The sequence below is a fragment of the Babylonia areolata genome, chromosome 1, assembly GCF_041734735.1.
Source record: "Babylonia areolata isolate BAREFJ2019XMU chromosome 1, ASM4173473v1, whole genome shotgun sequence".
Lineage (NCBI taxonomy): Eukaryota > Metazoa > Mollusca > Gastropoda > Neogastropoda > Buccinidae > Babylonia > Babylonia areolata.
Genome location: NC_134876.1, coordinates 5,467,033 through 5,473,130, shown reverse-complemented (window position 1 = coordinate 5,473,130; position 6,098 = coordinate 5,467,033). Strand labels below are relative to the sequence as shown.

Below are 6,098 nucleotides of genomic sequence, written 5' to 3'. Positions count from 1 at the left end.
TCTTATTGTCATTACCTGCGTGTGTGTCTTTCTCTGTTTCTCTCTCTGTGACTCTCTGTGTATGTATGTGACACACACACACACACACACATATATATATATATTTATCTGTGTATGTATGTGATATATATATATATATATATATATATATATATATATATATATATATATATATAGGGGGGGGGGGAGATAGACGGGGAAAGAGAGAGTGAGTGAGAAATAGACAGACACAGAGAGAGAATGACTGAACGAATGAATGTTTTATTGCATTCAGGTCATAGGCATCATTGCATTGGGATGCTGGGAAGGAGGACGTGCTGACAATAGCATTCCATTGACATTTCTTTGAATATTAGAAATTATCCAATACTCTGAAATTTCATGTAACAACAACAACGATTTTGTACAGGGTTGGTATAAATATATACCGTCATGTCAGATATATATTCATCAGTTTACTGAAATGGATTTTCATACGATATTTACTATCACACACGTATCTAGAAATGTTATTCTTAATTGATTAGTTATCGCTTCTTGTCTGCGCTTAATAGAATGAAAAATACATTTTGCTACAGAACGAGATCGATGTTTATCTACACCGTCGACATACAAAGGGTATGCATATATAAAATGATGTTCATCCTCATTCACACCTTTACAAAATGGGCAAAACCTTGCAACCGGGTTTTCAGAGTATCTCTCATAGTTATTTGGTGGCAAGAATCCAAGTCTATCTACCTTTAAAGCAAATCTCAAAACTTATCTCTTTACAAAATACTTGTCATAACTCAAATAGTGCTGTTGTCCCAGGCCCATGGCAATGTGAGTGTGTGTGATGGGAGAGTAGAGAGAATGGGAGTGGGTAGATGGATGGTGGTGGTGTGGTTCGAAAGGGAGAATGACCCGATTTTTACCCCTTTTACCTTTTCTATCCAACATTTTATTTTACAATTCTTACAAAATCTGTGGCATGCAGATTACAATTATGTTCCTTTTTACATGTATGTATTTTAGGTGAAAATTGCTGTTATCTCAGCCGTTTAATCATGTGTGTGTCTGTGCGTGTGTGTTTGTGTGAGTGTTGGAGTGTAACAGTTGTAGTATTGATAGTATGTTACTTTGTGAGTTTTATGCATTGTGTTTTTATAATATTAATGAATCTGTTTTATGTTTCTACTACTTTTTATATGCTTTCTTGTTTCACTTTAGGTACTGGATTGTAAAGCGCTTAGAGCTTGCTTATGCTTGTGTTATAGCGTTATATAAAAATAAAATATTATTATTATTATTAAGTCTTATTTGTGTCAAAGCGACTCTGAGGCAATCAATATCCAAATGTTCCAAATAGAGTCCAGTTCTGAAACCATCTTGCATGGATGAATATAAAGCGTATCTTTCCTTATCTCTGATCAATCACTGTTTGAACTGTAATATAAATATCTGCATATCATCAACTCCTTGATTCAACCACATATAACTGAATCCAGTTAGAGAGATAAACACACACACACACACACACACACACAGATGTAGATACAATACACTCACACACCACTTCCTTATTTAGCATGTAGAGAGTGTGACACGCTTGTCGAAAGGGTTTCAAAGCCCATGTTATCTAACAGGCAAAACGTTAAACTGGCCGAACAATACATGCAGGTATCGTGTTCGTATCGATGAAAGTTCAACTGAAGTGTTTTGCGTGTGATTTATTTACACATAAACCTATAGCTCTTGCACAACAACATCGACAACGACAAGAAAAACAATATCGACAATAACAAAAATAATGTTATTCATGAAATCAGACACGAGTTGTGTGTGTGTGTGTGTGTGTGTGTGTGTGTGTGTGTGTGTGTGTGTGTGTGTGTGTGTGTGTGTGTGTGTGTGTGTGTGTGTGTGTGTGTGTGTGCGGATGAGTTTGTGTGTGTGTGTGTGTGTGTGTGTGCATGTGCGGATGTGTGTGTGATTGACGTGTGTATGCATGCACATGTGTTTTTGTGTGTATTTATGTGTGTGTTTATGTCCGTGTGTGTGTGTGTGTGTGTGTGTGTGTGTGTGTGTGTGTGTGTGCGTGCGGATGTGAGTGTGTGTGTGTGTGTCTGTGTGAACTAGCACATGTGTTTATGTGTATGAGTGTGTGTACGTGCGTGCGTGCATGAATGTATGTATGTGTACTGTATGCGCAGTGTGTGTGGCGAGATTGTGTGAATGTTCATGCGTGGCTGCCTGTAATCAGTTCATGTTTTCTGATTACATCGTGTTATCGTGAGAAAAACAACAACAACAACAAAACAACCCACTCACCTGAGAACCTGAGAGAAAATATGAATGATCCCTGATTTAATAAAGTCGCTTTCACCACCACTAAAGACACTTTTTTTTCCAAATGATTAGACACGCAATTTTCCAAGCCACAGCAGACGACAAGTACTGCGACACAAAACCGGAATCTGTCACACACTCACACACACACACACCAAGCCGGCACTAGCATTCGTCGCGTCACACTGTTGTTCAACCCCCTTCGATCTCTCACGCACACACGCACAGACACACAGACACACACACACACACACACACACACACACACACTGCCACGTTCGATTTCACCTTAAAGTGACCCAACGGAATATAAAAGAAGTCCAAACACATTGACGCTCAATGGAACTATTTTCCTTTCTTTCTTTCCGTCATTTATTTTTTTTCTTTTCCTTCAATATCGACTTCGCATTTGGCAAAAAAGGAAATGCGAGACAAACACAGCCGCAGCCAGTTGCCTGACAGCGGAATTTGCACAGTAAAAGAATGGCACACGCACACGCACACTCAAACACTGACAGTGAATAGTTCGAACAATGGCGATTGTTCCGTGAAAAAAATTATGGGTTTCTTCCCAGCTGTTAGAACCTGGAGTGAAGGGAAGGAAAAATGCCCCGACTACCCTCTGGAAAGCTCACAGTGTGACTTGTGTTTAGTGTGTGTGTGTGTGTGTGTGTGTGTGTGTGTGTTTGTGTGGCTTTGAGGCGGAGGGGTAGGGTAAGGGGTAAGGGTAAAGGTAAGGTAACGACTCGCCGCTTGAGTTGTTGTTTTTCTTGGGTGTCCGGAACTTATGTGCATGTCTCGACCCGCTCGCGTAGTTTTGCTGTCAACGTATTCAGTTTTTGTGTGTGGCATTGCCTGGCCTTATCTGCCGGTGTTACCACTTCAGATTTACCCCCGGTAGTATGGGGATGTGTGTGTGTGTGGAGGCGGGGGGTTGGGTGTGTGTGCGGGGTTGGAGGGGGGGGGGGATTAGAGGGGGACGTGTGTGTGTGTGTGTGTGTGTGTGTGTGTGTTTCTATCTATCTATCTATATCTATATATGTATATATATATATCTATAGAAAATTATATCTATCTATCTATCTATTTGTATTTGTATTTGTATTTGTATTCCTTTTTATCACAACAGATTTCTCTGTGTGAAATTCAGGCTGCTCTCCCCAGGGAGAGCGCGTCGCTACACTACAGCGCCACCCATTTTTTTGTATTTTTTCCTGCGTGCAGTTTTATTTGTTTTCCTGTCGAAGTGGATTTTTCTACAGAATTTTGCCAGGAACAACACTTTTGTTGCCGTGGGTTCTTTTACGTGCGCTAAATGCATGCTGCACACGAGACCTCGGTTTATCGTCTCATCCGAATGACTAGCGTCCAGACCACCACTCAAGGTCTAGTGGAGGGGGAGAAAATATCGGCGGCTGAGCCGTGATTCGAACCAGCGCCCTCAGATTCTCTCGCTTCCTAGGCGGGCGCGTTACCTCTAGGCCATCACTCCACTATCTATCCATCTATCTATCTATCTATCTATCTATCTATGTGCGCGTGTGTGTCTATCTATCTATCTATCTCTGTGCGCGCGCGTGTGTGTGCGTGTGTTTCTATGTCTCTGTGTCCGTGTGTGTGTGTGTTTGTTGTTGTTGTTTTTGCAGTTGTTGATGTGTGCGATCACGGTGTGTGGGTGTATTTGCGATGTGCATGCGCGGGCGTGCACATTGGCACGTGCGAGCGTGCCTGCGTACGTGTGCGTATGCAAACATGCAAAACGAATAAAGACGCTCCCTTCCCTTCTTCTCCCACCCCTACGAAAACAAACAAACATACAAACACACACAAACAAAAATAAAAAGTAAAGAGATACATTTTAATACGAATAAGAGAAATGAATAGAAAGTGTCAGACCCCATTCCCCGACCCATTCTGCTGGAAAAGAGCTGGATATTTGCCTCCTCCGCCTCCCCCTAACACCCTGCTCCTAAGCCCCTTCCCAGCCACACGCCACCCCCACCCCCACACCCCCCACCAAACCACCATGCCCAGCGTGGGGACGGTGGGAGGTGGTGGGAGGTGGGAGGGGGGGTTCCAAATTTAAGGAAAAAGGAGGGGAACCACTACCTACCAAATGTCCCAGGGTGTCTTTCTGGCGGGAGGGGGTGTGACGAAGTTCCCCCCCCCCCCCACGTCCCCCCTCCCCTATCCTCCCCCCCTCCCAGACACGGACAACAACAGTCACCACGTCACGATACGTTTCTGGCCGTTCCTGACAGCCTGCCCTGTACCTGTTGTGTCGTCTGCCCTTGACAACATGGCAAGATGGCCGTAAAGTAAAGACAGAGAGAAAAAAAGAAAGGAAGGAAGGAAGGAAGGGAAGGAAGGAAGGAAGGAAAGAAGGAAGGAAAAGAGAATTGAACAACACGACAAGGTGGAAAGACAGAGAATGAAAGAAAGAAAGGAAGGAAGGAAGGAAGGAAAAGAGAATAGAACAACACAAGGTGGAAAGAAAGAAAGAGAGAGAAAGAAAGAAAGAAAGGAAGGAAGGAAGGAAGGAAAAGAGAATTGAACAACACGACAAGGTGGAAAGACAGAGAATGAAAGAAAGGAAGGAAGGAAGGAAGGAAAAGAAAATAGAACAACACGACAAGGTGGAAAAAAAAGAAAGAGAGAGAGAGAAAGAAAGAAAGAAGGGAAGGAAGGAAGGAAGGAAGGAAGGAAGGAAGGAAGGAAGGAAGGAAGGAAGGAAAAGAGAATAGAACAACACGACAAGGTGGAAAGAAAGATAGAGAGAAAGAAAGAAAGGAAGGAAGGAAGGAAGGAAGGAAGGAAGGAAAAGAAAATAGAACAACACGACAAGGTGGAAAGAAAGATAGAGAGAAAGAAAGAAAGAAAGGAAGGAAGGAAGGAAGAAAGAAAGGAAAAGAAAATAGAACAACACGACAAGGTGGAAAAAAAAGAAAGAGAGAGAGAGAAAGAAAGAAAGAAGGGAAGGAAGGAAGGAAGAAAGGAAAACAGAATAGAATAACACAACAAGGTGGAAAGAAAGAAAGAGAGAGAAAGAAAGAAAGGAAGAGAAAATAGGAGCACACCACATGATGGTCATAAAGAAAGAAAGTAAAAAAAAAAGAAGCAAGAAACAAAGAAAGAAAGAAAAGAAGGAAGGAAAAGAAAATAGGCCGAAATAACAAGATGGCAATAAAGGAAGGAAGAGAGAAAAAGAGAGAAAGGAAAATAAAATAGTGTGTGCTGCACACGAACCTCGGTTCATCGTCTCATCCGAGAGAAGGAGAAGGTGGAAGAGGAGGAGGAGGAGGAGGAGGAGGAAGGTGATGTTTCTCTCCCACTTCGGTCTAAAGTCAGTTGACAGGCAAGTCATCAGAACGTGTAAATATTAAAGGACTATGAAAACTGGCTTGGCAACTTTTTTTCGATATTTGCTGTTAAGTGGAGTGATGGCCTAGAGGTAACGCGTCCGCCAAGGAAGCGAGAGAATCTGAGCACGCTTGTTCGAATCACGGCTCAGCCGCCGATATTTTCTCCCCCTCCACTAGACCTTGAGTGGTGGTCTGGACGCTAGTCATTCGGATGAGACGATAAACCGAGGTCTCGTGTGCAGCATGCACTTAGCGCACGTAAAAGAACCCACGGCAATAGAAGGGTTGTTCCTGGCAAAATTCTGTAGAAAAATCCACTTCGATAGGAAAAACAAATAAAAGTGCACGCAGGAAAAAATACAAAAATAGGGTGGCGCTGTAGTGTAGCGACGCGCTCTCCCTGGGGAG

The 6,098-nt window shown here is 42.7% G+C and overlaps 1 protein-coding gene across 3 annotated transcripts in view; it reads right to left on the bottom strand.

Annotated features, from left to right (window-relative positions):
* The window catches only part of LOC143299737 (uncharacterized), a 42,460-nt gene extending 39,537 nt beyond the window's left edge, over positions 1–2,923 (bottom strand). Inside the window, exons 1-2 of one of the 3 annotated variants that reach the window (XM_076613243.1) lie at positions 2,845–2,923; positions 2,311–2,436 (exon numbers count right to left, since the gene is read on the bottom strand). The gene's annotated coding sequence lies outside the window, so the exon portion shown is untranslated. Of the gene's footprint in view, positions 1–2,310; positions 2,557–2,616; positions 2,809–2,844 lie in introns of those variants that run through there. The other 2 variants (XM_076613332.1, XM_076613159.1) reach the window with 2 other exon arrangements.
* Positions 2,924–6,098: the final 3,175 nt, after the last annotated feature.